This window comes from Euprymna scolopes, chromosome 19, assembly GCF_053919585.1.
Source record: "Euprymna scolopes isolate OS-2025 chromosome 19, ASM5391958v1, whole genome shotgun sequence".
NCBI lineage: Eukaryota > Metazoa > Mollusca > Cephalopoda > Sepiida > Sepiolidae > Euprymna > Euprymna scolopes.
This window is the reverse complement of record NC_136500.1, coordinates 123,419,866-123,435,198: the sequence shown is the minus strand read 5'-3', so window position 1 is coordinate 123,435,198 and position 15,333 is coordinate 123,419,866. Positions and strand designations below refer to the sequence as shown.

At 27.1% G+C, this 15,333-nt stretch overlaps 1 long non-coding RNA gene across 1 annotated transcript in view; it reads left to right on the top strand.

Moving 5' to 3' along the window:
• Positions 1 to 7,566, top strand: part of LOC145240177 (uncharacterized) — a 31,547-nt gene extending 23,981 nt beyond the window's left edge. The window contains exon 3 of the long non-coding RNA XR_013862506.1: positions 6,611 to 7,566. This is a non-coding gene — a long non-coding RNA (uncharacterized LOC145240177). The remainder of the gene's footprint in view (positions 1 to 6,610) is intronic.
• Positions 7,567 to 15,333: the final 7,767 nt, after the last annotated feature.

Here is a 15,333-nt window from a genome sequence, read left to right as displayed (position 1 = left end):
AACATATATGTATACATATGTCTAATTATAAATGTGCATACATATATGTATATATATATATATATACATTTCTATATATGTATATATATATATATATATATATATACATTTCTATATATGTATATATATACATTTCTATATATGTATATATATATATATATATATATACATTTCTATATATGTATATATATACATTTCTATATATGTATATATATACATTTCTATATATATATATATATACATTTATATATATACATTTCTATATATACATTTCTATATATGTATCTATATACATTTATATATATATATATATATATATACATTTCTATACAGGGTGAACAGAAAGTTCTTGGACCAATTCAAAAGTGGTTTATTAATAGAAAATTACAAAAATATAAATTAAACATGAATGAACATTATAAGTTAGGAAACCAAGAATAAATTCAAATTATTTATTTTCAATGTGATGTCCCTTCCTTTCGATTAGACGTTCAATTCTCTGTCTGAAGTTACCAACTGAGGCACGCAGCGTTTCCTGAGGTATTTTATCCCATTCACTCAGAAGAGATGTCTTCAAAGCATCAATACTTGGATGAGCAACAGAACAGACCTTTGCCTCCAACAAAGACCACACTGAAAAATCCATGGGATTCAAATCAGGCGATGCAGGAGGCCACGTCTCCTTACTCCAGAATCTTGGAAAATGACGTTGGCACCAGTCCTGAGTTTTTCTGGAGGTGTGGGATGATGCTCCATCTTGTTGGAAGGTGAAAGGCTGATCTTTGAAGTGTTTCTTCATCTCTTCAAATGCTGGAACCAAAATATCGTTAATGTAGCAATCTGTGTTGATCTTAACCCCCTGCTCCACGAAAATCAGAGGCGACTTCCAAGATTTGGAGACTGCAGCCCACACCATGAGGGAAGACAGCTTTTGTCGGCGGAAAACTATTCTCACGGAGTCATCAATGTCTGCTGAAGATTTTGCGTAAACTCTGTCGTTCTGATTGTTAACAGTCGCTTCAATTGTGAAGAGTTTTTCATCAGAAAAAACGATCTCTCGCTCTGCCGTGCCAGCCTTCAGTTCTCCAAGAAGAAGCTTTGCTCTTTCAAGTCTCTTGTGCTTTTGGGCAGGTGTGAGGTACTGTCTCTTTCTCATCTTGTAGGGGGACAACTGGAGATCGTTTTTTACGATGGTTCTCATCGAGGTCACGCTCGCATTCATGTCTTTAGCCATTTGTCTTGCAGATTTCTTCGGGTTCCTCCTTACCCTCTCTCGGACAGCTTTAATCACCTTCTTTGTTCGAGCAGTGCGAGGTCTTCCACTCCTAGGACGGTCTTCAGATGTACCAAGTTCCTTAAATCTGTTCACAACATGGTACACGGTGGATTTAGCCACTTTCAAGAGCTTAATAATCTCTGAGTTTGTCCTACCCGCGCAATGAAGCTGGATTATGGCCTCTCATTTGCTCATTTTTATGAAAGTTTAAACAAAATTATTTTAATATTTTTGCTGAAAATAATAAGATCAATAGTTAGACTAAATACTTACTTTATTCAGAAAGAGAAAAAGTGATTTTAACAATATTTAATTTTAAAACTAAAAATGGTCCAAGGACTTTCTGTTCACCCTGTATATGTATATATATATATATATACATTTCTATATATGTATATATATATATATATATACACATTTCTATATATGTATATATATATATATATATACATTTCTATATATGTATATATATACATTTCTATATATGTATATATATACATTTCTATATATGTATATTTATATATATACATTTCTATATATGTATATATACATTTCTATATATGTATATAGATATACATTTCTGTATATGTATATAGATAAAATATATTTTAGTCATCGACATACAGACCTGTTTCGTTGTTTCACAACTCATCAGTGCCGCTAGACTAACACCTATCCCAAGCCGAGGATCGAACCTAGAACCTGACAGTCGGCAGCTCTACCCCCTGACTACGGAATCGGTGGCCGAAATTAACCTGTCCAAATGTCTATTTAAATAAACATCCGTCCGCCACTCGTAGAGGGCTCAAACGTTTGTTTGTAAACAAACCGCGAGCTTCGCATTTTTTCAGCTAAATTAAGTATTTCTATATATGTATATATATACATTTCTATGCATATATATATATACATTTCTATATATGTGTGTATATATATACACATATATATAGAAATGTATATATATACACATATATAGAAATGTATATATATATTTCTATATATATGTATATATATACATTTCTATATATGTGTATATATATAAATTTCTATATATGTATATATATATATACATTTCTATATATGTATATATATATACATTTCTATATATGTATATATATACATTTCTATATATGTATACATATATATTTATATATACATATGCGTGAACATTTAAAAATAAGTATGCATATATATACTAGTATGAGTAACCAGCGTTGCCTGGGTTGATATGAAGTTCTGTTTGAAACATACTGGTATACTTATCATTTTCATCATGGTCAACGTGGATACCCCCACAACAAAAATAAAAGAATGGATGAAAACATGTAAATATAATCGCCGCAAAAAAAAAAATTTCTTCTTTCATATTATTTATAAAGACTGCTTAAACGTATTAGGCCACAAAAAACCAGGTCTTAATTTTTGGGGTCAATGGCAAGTTTCTTTCCAACTCCCTCAAAAAACTTTAAAATGACTTTTAATGGTTTTCGGTGGTGCTGAAAACGAATATTACGTTTTAATTTGGGGCAGATAAGTAGTTTTCATGATATGGAGAAATTACTTTTTCAAAAAGTAAGGGATCACTTTCTTATATAAATTTAATGTAAAATGAGCACCAACATTCTGGTCACCTAGTAATTTCTTCATATCATAAAACAAATTTAACTGTGATATTCGTTTTCAGCACCCCCGAAAATTGGTGCTTTTTTTAACTAAGAGATGTATTAATTTTTTCATCTCGTAATTTAGGACGCTAATTATGCTGTTAGTAAGTTTACAAAAGCATACTTTTGTTTTTTGTTCTTTTTTCATTATACAAATTGTATAGTTGTGAACTGGTGTCTCTCCAGTTTAACATTTCACAAAAATTCTGTTTACATTAGGAGGCGGTTAAGTAAACTACAGAAGCACCTGGTAAAAACTATACAAATTCTATAATTGAATACCCACCCAAAAAATAATGAAAAACAAAAATATATTTTTGTAAACCGACCGCTCGTGTAAGCTTACTCACAGCATTATTTACGTCCTAAATTATGAAATAAAAATAAACAAATCTCTTATTAAAAAAACAGTGCCGGTTTTCGGTGGTGCTGAAAATAAATATCACAGTTAAATTTGTTTTATGATATGAAGAAATTATTAGGTGGTTAGAAAGTGGGTGCCCATTTTACGTTAAATGTATATAAGAAAGTGATCCCCCAATTTTGGAAAAGTAATTTTTCATATTATGAAAACTACTTATCTGCTCCAAATTTAAACGTGATATTCGTTTTCAGCACCGTCGAAAACCATTAAAAGTCGTCATTTTCAAGTTTTTTGAGGAGTTGGAAAGAAACTTGACATTGACCATTTTTTTCTAGGGTTAAACGACGCTGGGTCACGTCGTAAAAATTGACCATTTTTTATTTAAGATATTAAATACATTATAAAGAAAATCTGTTTCGCAGGCAATTAAACACACTTGCTATGGTATAATTATTATAATAAATCCTGGGCAACAACGATTAAATTTTATAAACAAAAAAAGATCAGGGGATGATGGATTTTGTTCACATGTGTCTCTGACTAACTCTGCCCTCGTGAGGATGCAAGTAAATGAGGACATTAGTTCTATTTTTCTCTAACAAATAAAAAATGTTACTTAAAAATTAAGAATAAGCGAAAAAATTTCCTCTGAATTAAAAATAAAAATAATAATTCAGATTAGAATAATATTTCGAAATGAAAAAAAACAGGAAATATTTAATAACGTAATTTTTCAATTAAACTATCACAGTTATTTCCCCTTTTGGTTTTCTGGTTTTTGGTTTGAAAATAAAACGGTTTCAGATTTCAGATATAATAAGTTAAATCAAATATAACTTTAAATTTAAATAAACTAAATAATGAAAAATGTTTTAATTCGTACCGTTGAAACAAAGCTATTATGTCGAATAAGTAATGTCATAGAGGTAATTATTTAAATAGATTTCATTTAATGTGATATGTTAATGACGGTAATTCAATACTGTAAAAGTGGTTTGAAGAATCCTATATATTGAAAGTACATATAGAATATAATGTCTCCGTTGACAAAATATCCTAAGATGGGCATTAATATTTCATCACAATGAGAAGTGTACACACGCATGGCCTTTATATTTCTTTGGTCATTGGTAGTTGTACACACAGACACACACACATACACACGAACGCTACTACTTTATATATAAAGATATGTATACATATACATGTATATATGTATATATATATATATATATATATATAAGAACAAACTGAGAAATGTGTTCATCAACGATTCGTCGTCATTTCGAGACTTTCTCTGGATGAATATAATTAAGAAAACAGAATCACTAGTACAAATATTTGCAATTTTTTTTATGAAAAGTGTGATGCTGTTCCATTTCAGATTGGAAATTTAAAAAAAGGGGATGCATTGTTAAAGAGAAGGAGATTTGTATCAACGTCATATCGCCGTTTATGTATTTTTTAAAAATTTGACGCAATGAATATTCTTTCTGGAAAAAATATGTCTGTTAATATTCAAATAACTGTAACGTTAATGAGATTTGTTCCTTTTTATTCCTCTATTTCGTCTGATTACTATTTCCATTATTGTCTTTATATATATATATATATATATATATATATATATATATATATATATATATATATATATATATATATATATATAAATTAAACATTGGCAAATACGAATCTAAATTTGATAGAAAAACAATGAAGCGCACGTTTGTTAATGAATTGTATATACAAAATATAAATTTACTAAAGAAATCGCAACAAGACTTAAACACTGACAAAAATAATTTAAACGTTATAGGAAAACAATTCGTCACACTTAACTAATGAACAGAGATTTTTACACGAGGAACAAAATAATGATTACACCGTTTTCGATGACTTAGACTCGTTGTTCAGTTGATTTTCTGTTTACATAAATTCACATTTAAATTGTGTTTTTAAAACGAAATTACATTATATATATATATATATATATATATATATATATATATATATATATATATATATATATATAAACTGTCGGAATTAGCAGACCGACGAGTAGGGGGAGGTGAAGAAAAGACGGTTTAAGTCTTGCAACGAAATGTCGACGTTGCTTACAAGCAGTCTTTCCTTGTAAAAGTAAAATATGGGTAATGATGGTCAAAGTGTAATTTATCTAAAAGACTACAACAACTACTACAACAGTAGAGCGGCCACCCCTTTTTATCTACTCCAACTCTCAGTCAATGAGATTCACGCGTGACTGAAATGTCTATTTAACTTGTAAGGAATAGGCACTCAGGTTCTTTGATTAACGGACCACCGGCCGTGTTGATCACAGCTACCAGCACTCCTTTCTTCCCCACCTACCCTCGGCAAGTCAACCGATTGAAAATTCTCACAAAACTAATATTGATACAATTACTGATTGCGTACTAAATTACAGATTCTTGATAAATATCTGAATTTTTAAATATAAAGTCATTATTTTTCCCGATTACTATAAAAACACACTGGGGGGGGGCATAGATTTTAGCTTTACTGGTAGTTTAAAATCAATAAACCGTTATTGTTTTATTATTACTACCAGTAGTGGAAGATTTTATTTTTAAATAAAAACCAATAAAGATAACAAAAGGAATCGTTTTAGGTATCGAAAAATAGGCAAAAATTTTTCCGATTCCGATACCTCAAAAAGTTCCGATTCCAATCTGATTAACCGTCCCAACACTAATAGTAATACAAAGAATAAACTTACAATCTTTCCAAAATCTTATTCCTGACAAAAAACTTGTTAGGCTGCATATTTAGATTAATTACATAACAGCGAAAGTTACTTTTGTAGATTTTAAAATTGGTGTTTTTAGGGCACTTATGCAACTTTGCAAAAACCTCAGAGTCAACGGCAAAGAACAATCTTTCAAAAACTTCTTTCTTTTACATAATATGGTAATCTAAGTTACTCAGTATTTTCACTATTTCATTATTGTCTATATATATATATATATATATATATATATATATATATATATATATATATATATATATAAACACGTACATATCAATGTTTACTCATTTTCTCCCTACGATCTGAATTATATAAAAATCATGGGTACAAGTTTCTCTAGACTAAGAACACGTTTCGAAAATAGGAAATATCCGATTTTTTTCTCATGTTCCTAATTTTATTTTTTGTCGATTAAACTAGAGGTTTTAACTCCTATTTAATAGTATTGCCAATATAAATGTTAATATATGAACGACGATACTAATAATAATGAATTTTATTTATTTTTTTATTCACAGGTTTTCCTGCTTGAACACATTTATTGAATTGCGATGGAGCAACATTTTCTTTAAACATTTTTCTATAGACGTGTGGAAGAAGACAACAGAGGCATTTGTGAAAATGTATTTATCCAGATATTTTACAAATATGTGAGAATGTATTTTATCCGTATATTACTATTTTATGAAAAATACTTGAGAAAATCACGTAATATTTATAAATCTGTTTAATGTTCAGAATCACAAATTGAATAAATGCATGTGACTTTTCTACATACACTAGCGAGGGGTACCCGGCGTTGCCCGGGTGTTTGTAGGTGTGTGTGAAAAAAACCCGAAATGTGAAAAAAAAACAGGTGCCCGTGAAAAAAAAACAAAGCCTTGACGACGCGCAGTTGGAAAATAGTAAAGTGTGAAAAAAAAAAGGTGCGCGTTTTTGATTGACGTGACGGCGATAGCTATTCAGTAGTTAGCATTTTGTGTGGGACAGTTTATAATGAGGTCAATAAATCGGTTTGTTTGTTTTTAAAAACCCGCTCCCTGTTTATTAGGGGGAGCGTCTCGTCTCGAAATGAAAGCTACCGTCTGATATGACGAAGTCGACATTGACCAAACGTTACTTAGCTCTCTAGAGACCACTGGCTTTCTGCCAGTGATTAGAGTCGAGTTTCACTTTTTTTAATACTGAAAACCGAATGTAATGCGTGCCGATGCGGGAAATGTCGAATAATTAACGTTTGAAAGTCAATAAAATTAAATAGACAGGCTAGCTCCGTGGTTAAGTGTGAGATATTACAATTTATAGATGATATAAAAAGTTTTAAGAAGTTGTGAACCGAGCAAGCGCTTCTCTGAAAGAAGCCTTTTGTGGACATCGAGGAAAAGCGTACATACATACATTTTCACTTTTATATATATAGATTATTTCATACATATATAGATGTGTACCTATATATATATATATATATATATATATATATATATATATATATATATATGCAAATACACACGTACATATGTTTTCATTTTTCTTTGATTTATATAAAAATTCTTGGTACAAATGTCTCTAGACTATATTCTTAGCATTAGTTTATCCGAAATAGAAAATATCCGATATTTTTTCTCATGTCTCTGATATGTTTTTTTTCGATTCCTATCGAATTTAACTATAAATAATACTAACATCTGAATGCCCATAATAATAATAATAATAATCAATTGTATTAATTTTTTTTATTCCTGCTTGAACGAATTTAATGGATTTAAATGGGTAATCTTTTTCTTTAAACATTTTCTTATAGACATGTGGAAGACTACAAAAGCAAATGTATTCATCTGGATATTAACAAATTCTCTAAAAAATAAGATCTCATGTATAATATGTACCATGTAAGATCTCTGTTTTAATATCGAAATAAAAATAATTATAAAGTAATAGAATTACAAAATGCATAAATGCATGTGTTTGTAATATTTAATACGGTATGAACATATTACAGATGTAGCACTAGATAAATGTTATATTTTTGTAAAGTTGTAAATTTTTAAAAATATTCTTAAACACCTGCAAATTAAAACTTAAAATCACATATTATTCATAGCTATTTTAGTGTAGAATGCTGGTTCAGTATGAGGACAGACAACATTTTTGTGAATTGTACAGATATTCTTGTTCTAAAAATATCAGATTTAGTGAGACATATGAGAACTCACTGGGAATCTAACTCAACCTTTGAGACGTGAAGGAGATTTAATGTAATATTTGAATATCTGTGCATCTAGATGAAGTGTTAGTTCCAGAAGGGGGCCCACTTGATTTTTGAAAATTTGATGAAAGTAAAATGAAACCAGATAGGGAGAAGTCACATTCCTGTGAAGTGTGTGGATATTCTTGTTATTATAAATCAGGTTTAGTTACACATATGAGAACACACACTGGGGAAAAGCCACATTCTTGTGAAGTGTGCAAATATTCTTGTTCTAAAAAATCAGATTTAGTGAGACATATTAGAACTCACACTGGGGAAAAGCCATATACTTGTAAGGTGTGTGGATATTCTTGTTCCCAAAAATTTACGTTAGTGACACATATGAGAATGCACACTAAGGAAATGTTATATTCTTGTGAAGTGTGTGAATATTCTTCTGCTCAAAAATCATCGTTAATATCACATATAAAAACTCACACTGGAGAAAAGCCATATACTTGTGAAGTGTGCGAATATTCTTGTTCTAAAAAATCACATTTAGTCATGCATTTGAGAACTCACACTGGGGAAATGCCATATTCTTGTGAACAGTGTGGATATTCTTGTTCTCAAAAATCAAGGTTACTGTCACATATGAGAACTCACAATGCGGAAAAGCCACATGCTTGTGAAGTGTGTGGATATTCTTGTACTGAAAAATCAAATTTAGTCACACATATGAGAAAACACACAGGGGAAAAGCCACATTCTTGTAAAATCTGTTCATATTCTTTTTCTCAGAAATCAAATTTAGTCACACATTTGAGAACTCACACTGGGGAAAAGCCACATTCTTGTAAAATGTGTGGATATTCTTGTTCGCAAAAATCTCATTTAGTTTTGCATATGAGAAAACACACTGGGGAAAAAAATCCTAGCAACATATACCCGAACGAACAGTTGGGAATGACAACTACACTATTCACTATGACTACATAATCCCTACTGCTACATATCTTGAAAATGCAGCTTTTAAACCAGATATAGTGATTTGGGACAGAGCAAACAAAAAAGCGACCGTAATAGAGGTCAGTGTACCCAATGATACAGGGCTTAACAGAGTTGAGAGGGAAAAGATTACAAAGTATCAAGGACTTATGTATGATATGAAACGAAATTGGAAATTAAAAGACGTTTCAATTATACCAGTCATCATAGGAGCAACTGGGCTTATGAAAAAGAACTTTAAAAAGTACATAGCAAGCATACCCGGTGAACCAAGTGCAAGTGAAATACAAACGATTGCACTGAAAGGGACGGCTAGAATCCTGAAAAGATCTCTTGGTTGGACTCACTAAAATAGGGGTAAATGTCAGACATCTGGTTGGATGTCCCATCCCCTAGAAGAAAAAGTTTAAGAAAAATGAAAAAAAAAAAAAAGGGAAAAATTGTAAAAAATTAAACATCCAATGTAGCAGCAAATCCTGGGAACATCAACCTGAAAGAACAGTTGACAACGTCTTATATACCATACATTACGATCAAGTAATCCTTACAGCCTTGCAACTGCTACTGTGAAACCTGACATAGTTCTATGGAATAAGTCAGAGAGTTGCAACTTTGGTTGAAGTGAGTGTTCCTAATGATGGAGGTCTGAACAGAGCTGAAAGGGAGAAACAGACCAAATATCAATGTCTCATGTATGATATGAAAAGAAACTGGAATTTTAAAGAGATAGCAATCATACCAGTCATTATATGTGACACAGGGTTTAAGAATAAGAACTTGAAATCCTACCTAACCAATATTCTTGGTGAACCAAGTGCAAGAGAGATCCAGACAATTGCACCTAAGGAAACAACGACTATACTAAAAAAAAAGCTCTCGGTTGGTTTCAATAAATGCAGAGCAATGTTGGCCACAGGTTTGACTGCCCCATACCTAGCGTTACAATCTTCAAAGGAAGAAAATGAAAAGGGAAAACCCATATAGTTGCAAAGTGTGTGTATAATGCTGTTCTCAGGAAAAAAAATTGTATTATACATTAAAAATTTACACAATAAATAAAAACCATATTCTTACAAAACATGCATAGTTAAAAAAAAATAGATTCCAATAGGAGGTACTAAGAATGTTCCTATTCTTTTTAATAAATGTGTTGTGGAAACAACTAATTCACAGAGGCCATATTCTGATATGCTATTCCAGTATTTATTTCCTTGTAAATACAGGGTTAAAAATTAACAGACAATTGACAAAAGCCGTATTTATTTTCTTGTAAATAAAGTGTTCTTCAAAAAAACAATTCATAAAAGCAATATTCCTGCATCTGTATATAAGGTGTTGAAGAAATAAACAATTAACTCTGTTAATATTCCTGTTCTTGTCAATAAAGTCTGCTATTAACAAACAATTAACAACAGAAAAATTCTTTTATACATAAACAAATGTTGTGAAATTAATCACCAGTTCAAAATGTCATATTCTTGCTTATTATTTGAAAATTCTTTTTAGAAAAACAAATTTTATGAAATTAATTACCAATTCAAAATGTCATATTCTTGCTTACCATTTGAAAATTCTTTTTTAGAAAAACAAATTTTACGAAATTAATTACTAGTTCAAAATGTCATATTCTTGCTTACCACTTGAAAATTCTTTTTTAGAAAAACAAATTTTACGAAATTAATTACCAATTCAAAATGTCATATTCTTGCTCACCATTTGAAAATTCTTTTTTAGAAAAACAAATTTTACGAAATTAATTACCAATTCAAAATGTCATATTCTTGCTCACCATTTGAAAATTCTTTTTTAGAAAAACAAATTTTACGAAATTAATTACCAATTCAAAATGTCATATTCTTGCTCACCATTTGAAAATTCTTTTTTAGAAAAACAAATTTTACGAAATTAATTACCAATTCAAAATGTCATATTCTTGCTCACCATTTGAAAATTCTTTTTTAGAAAAACAAATTTTACGAAATTAATTACCAATTCAAAATGTCATATTCTTGCTCACCATTTGAAAATTCTTTTTTAGAAAAACAAATTTTATAAAATTAATTGTCAATTCAAAATATCGTATTCTGGCTTATTATTTGAAAATTCCTTTTAGCATAAAAAAATTTTGTGAAATTAATTACTAGTTCAAAATGTCATATTCTTGCTTACCATTTGAAAATTATTTAAAAAAAAAAACAAATTTTGTGAAATTAATTACTAGTTCAAAATGTCATATTCTTGCTTACCATTTGAAAATTATTTTAAAAAAAAAACAAATTTTGTGAAATTAATTACTAGTTCAAAATGTCATATTCTTGCTTACCATTTGAAAATTATTTAAAAAAAAAAAAAAATTTTGTGAAATTAATTACTAGTTCAAAATGTCATATTCTTGCTTACCATTTGAAAATTATTTTAAAAAAAAAACAAATTTTGTGAAATTAATTACTAGTTCAAAATGTCATATTCTTGCTTACCATTTGAAAATTATTTAAAAAAAAAAACAAATTTTGTGAAATTAATTACTAGTTCAAAATGTCATATTCTTGCTTACCATTTGAAAATTATTTAAAAAAAAACAAATTTTGTGAAATTAATTACTAGTTCAAAATGTCATATTCTTGCTTACCATTTGAAAATTATTTAAAAAAAAAAACAAATTTTGTGAAATTAATTACTAGTTCAAAATGTCATATTCTTGCTTACCATTTGAAAATTATTTTAAAAAAAAAACAAATTTTGTGAAATTAATTACTAGTTCAAAATGTCATATTCTTGCTTACCATTTGAAAATTATTTAAAAAAAAAAACAAATTTTGTGAAATTAATTACTAGTTCAAAATGTCATATTCTTGCTTACCATTTGAAAATTATTTAAAAAAAAAAACAAATTTTGTGAAATTAATTACTAGTTCAAAATGTCATATTCTTGCTTACCATTTGAAAATTATTTAAAAAAAAAACAAATTTTGTGAAATTAATTACTAGTTCAAAATGTCATATTCTTGCTTACCATTTGAAAATTATTTTAAAAAAAAACAAATTTTGTGAAATTAATTACTAGTTCAAAATGTCATATTCTTGCTTACCATTTGAAAATTATTTTAAAAAAAAACAAATTTTGTGAAATTAATTACTAGTTCAAAATGTCATATTCTTGCTTACCATTTGAAAATTATTTAAAAAAAAAACAAATTTTGTGAAATTAATTACTAGTTCAAAATGTCATATTCTTGCTTACCATTTGAAAATTATTTAAAAAAAAACAAATTTTGTGAAATTAATTACTAGTTCAAAATGTCATATTCTTGCTTACCATTTGAAAATTATTTTAAAAAAAAACAAATTTTGTGAAATTAATTACTAGTTCAAAATGTCATATTCTTGCTTACCATTTGAAAATTATTTAAAAAAAAACAAATTTTGTGAAATTAATTACTAGTTCAAAATGTCATATTCTTGCTTACCATTTGAAAATTATTTAAAAAAAAACAAATTTTGTGAAATTAATTACTAGTTCAAAATGTCATATTCTTGCTTACCATTTGAAAATTATTTAAAAAAAAACAAATTTTGTGAAATTAATTACTAGTTCAAAATGTCATATTCTTGCTTACCATTTGAAAATTATTTAAAAAAAAACAAATTTTGTGAAATTAATTACTAGTTCAAAATGTCATATTCTTGCTTACCATTTGAAAATTATTTAAAAAAAAACAAATTTTGTGAAATTAATTACTAGTTCAAAATGTAATATTCTTGCTTACCATTTGAAAATTATTTAAAAAAAAAACAAATTTTGTGAAATTAATTACTAGTTCAAAATGTCATATTCTTGCTTACCATTTGAAAATTATTTAAAAAAAAACAAATTTTGTGAAATTAATTACTAGTTCAAAATGTCATATTCTTGCTTACCATTTGAAAATTATTTAAAAAAAAACAAATTTTGTGAAATTAATTACTAGTTCAAAATGTCATATTCTTGCTTACCATTTGAAAATTATTTTAAAAAAAACAAATTTTGCGAAATTAATTACTAGTTCAAAATGTCATATTCTTGCTTACCATTTGAAAATTATTTAAAAAAAAACAAATTTTGTGAAATTAATTACTAGTTCAAAATGTCATATTCTTGCTTACCATTTGAAAATTATTTAAAAAAAAACAAATTTTGGGAAATTAATTACTAGTTCAAAATGTCATATTCTTGCTTACCATTTGAAAATTATTTAAAAAAAAAACAAATTTTGTGAAATTAATTACTAGTTCAAAATGTCATATTCTTGCTTACCATTTGAAAATTATTTAAAAAAAACAAATTTTGTGAAATTAATTACTAGTTCAAAATGTCATATTCTTGCTTACCATTTGAAAATTATTTAAAAAAAACAAATTTTGTGAAATTAATTACTAGTTCAAAATGTCATATTCTTGCTTACCATTTGAAAATTATTTAAAAAAAAACAAATTTTGTGAAATTAATTACTAGTTCAAAATGTCATATTCTTGCTTACCATTTGAAAATTATTTTTAAAAAAAACAAATTTTGTGAAATTAATTACTAGTTCAAAATGTCATATTCTTGCTTACCATTTGAAAATTATTTAAAAAAAAAAAAAATTTTGGGAAATTAATTACTAGTTCAAAATGTCATATTCTTGCTTACCATTTGAAAATTATTTCAAAAAAAACAAATTTTGTGAAATTAATTACTAGTTCAAAATGTCATATTCTTGCTTACCATTTGAAAATTATTTAAAAAAAAAACAAATTTTGTGAAATTAATTACTAGTTCAAAATGTCATATTCTTGCTTACCATTTGAAAATTATTTTAAAAAAAAACAAATTTTGTGAAATTAATTACTAGTTCAAAATGTCATATTCTTGCTTACCATTTGAAAATTATTTTTAAAAAAACAAATTTTGTGAAATTAATTACTAGTTCAAAATGTCATATTCTTGCTTACCATTTGAAAATTATTTTTAAAAAAACAAATTTTGTGAAATTAATTACTAGTTCAAAATGTCATATTCTTGCTTACCATTTGAAAATTATTTTAAAAAAAAACAAATTTTGTGAAATTAATTACTAGTTCAAAATGTCATATTCTTGCTTACCATTTGAAAATTATTTAAAAAAAAACAAATTTTGTGAAATTAATTACTAGTTCAAAATGTCATATTCTTGCTTACCATTTGAAAATTATTTTAAAAAAAAACAAATTTTGTGAAATTAATTACTAGTTCAAAATGTCATATTCTTGCTTACCATTTGAAAATTATTTTTAAAAAAACAAATTTTGTGAAATTAATTACTAGTTCAAAATGTCATATTCTTGCTTACCATTTGAAAATTATTTAAAAAAAAAACAAATTTTGTGAAATTAATTACTAGTTCAAAATGTCATATTCTTGCTTACCATTTGAAAATTATTTAAAAAAAAAACAATCTTGCTTACCATTTGAAAATTATTTTAAAAAAACAAATTTTGTGAAATTAATTACTAGTTCAAAATGTCATATTCTTGCTTACCATTTGAAAATAATTTAAAAAAAACAAATTTTGTGAAATTAATTACTAGTTCAAAATGTCATATTCTTGCTTACCATTTGAAAATTATTTAAAAAAAAAACAAATTTTGTGAAATTAATTACTAGTTCAAAATGTCATATTCTTGCTTACCATTTTAAAATTATTTAAAGAAAAAAACAAATTTTGTGAAATTAATTACTAGTTCAAAATGTCATATTCTTGCTTACCATTTGAAAATTATTTAAAAAAAAACAAATTTTGTGAAATTAATTACTAGTTCAAAATGTCATATTCTTGCTTACCATTTGAAAATTATTTAAAAAAAAAAACAAATTTTGTGAAATTAATTACTAGTTCAAAATGTCATATTCTTGCTTACCATTTGAAAATTATTTAAAAAAAAACAAATTTTGTGAAATTAATTACTAGTTCAAAATGTCATATTCTTGCTTACCATTTGAAAATTATTTTAAAAAAAACAAATTTTGTGAAATTAATTACTAGTTCA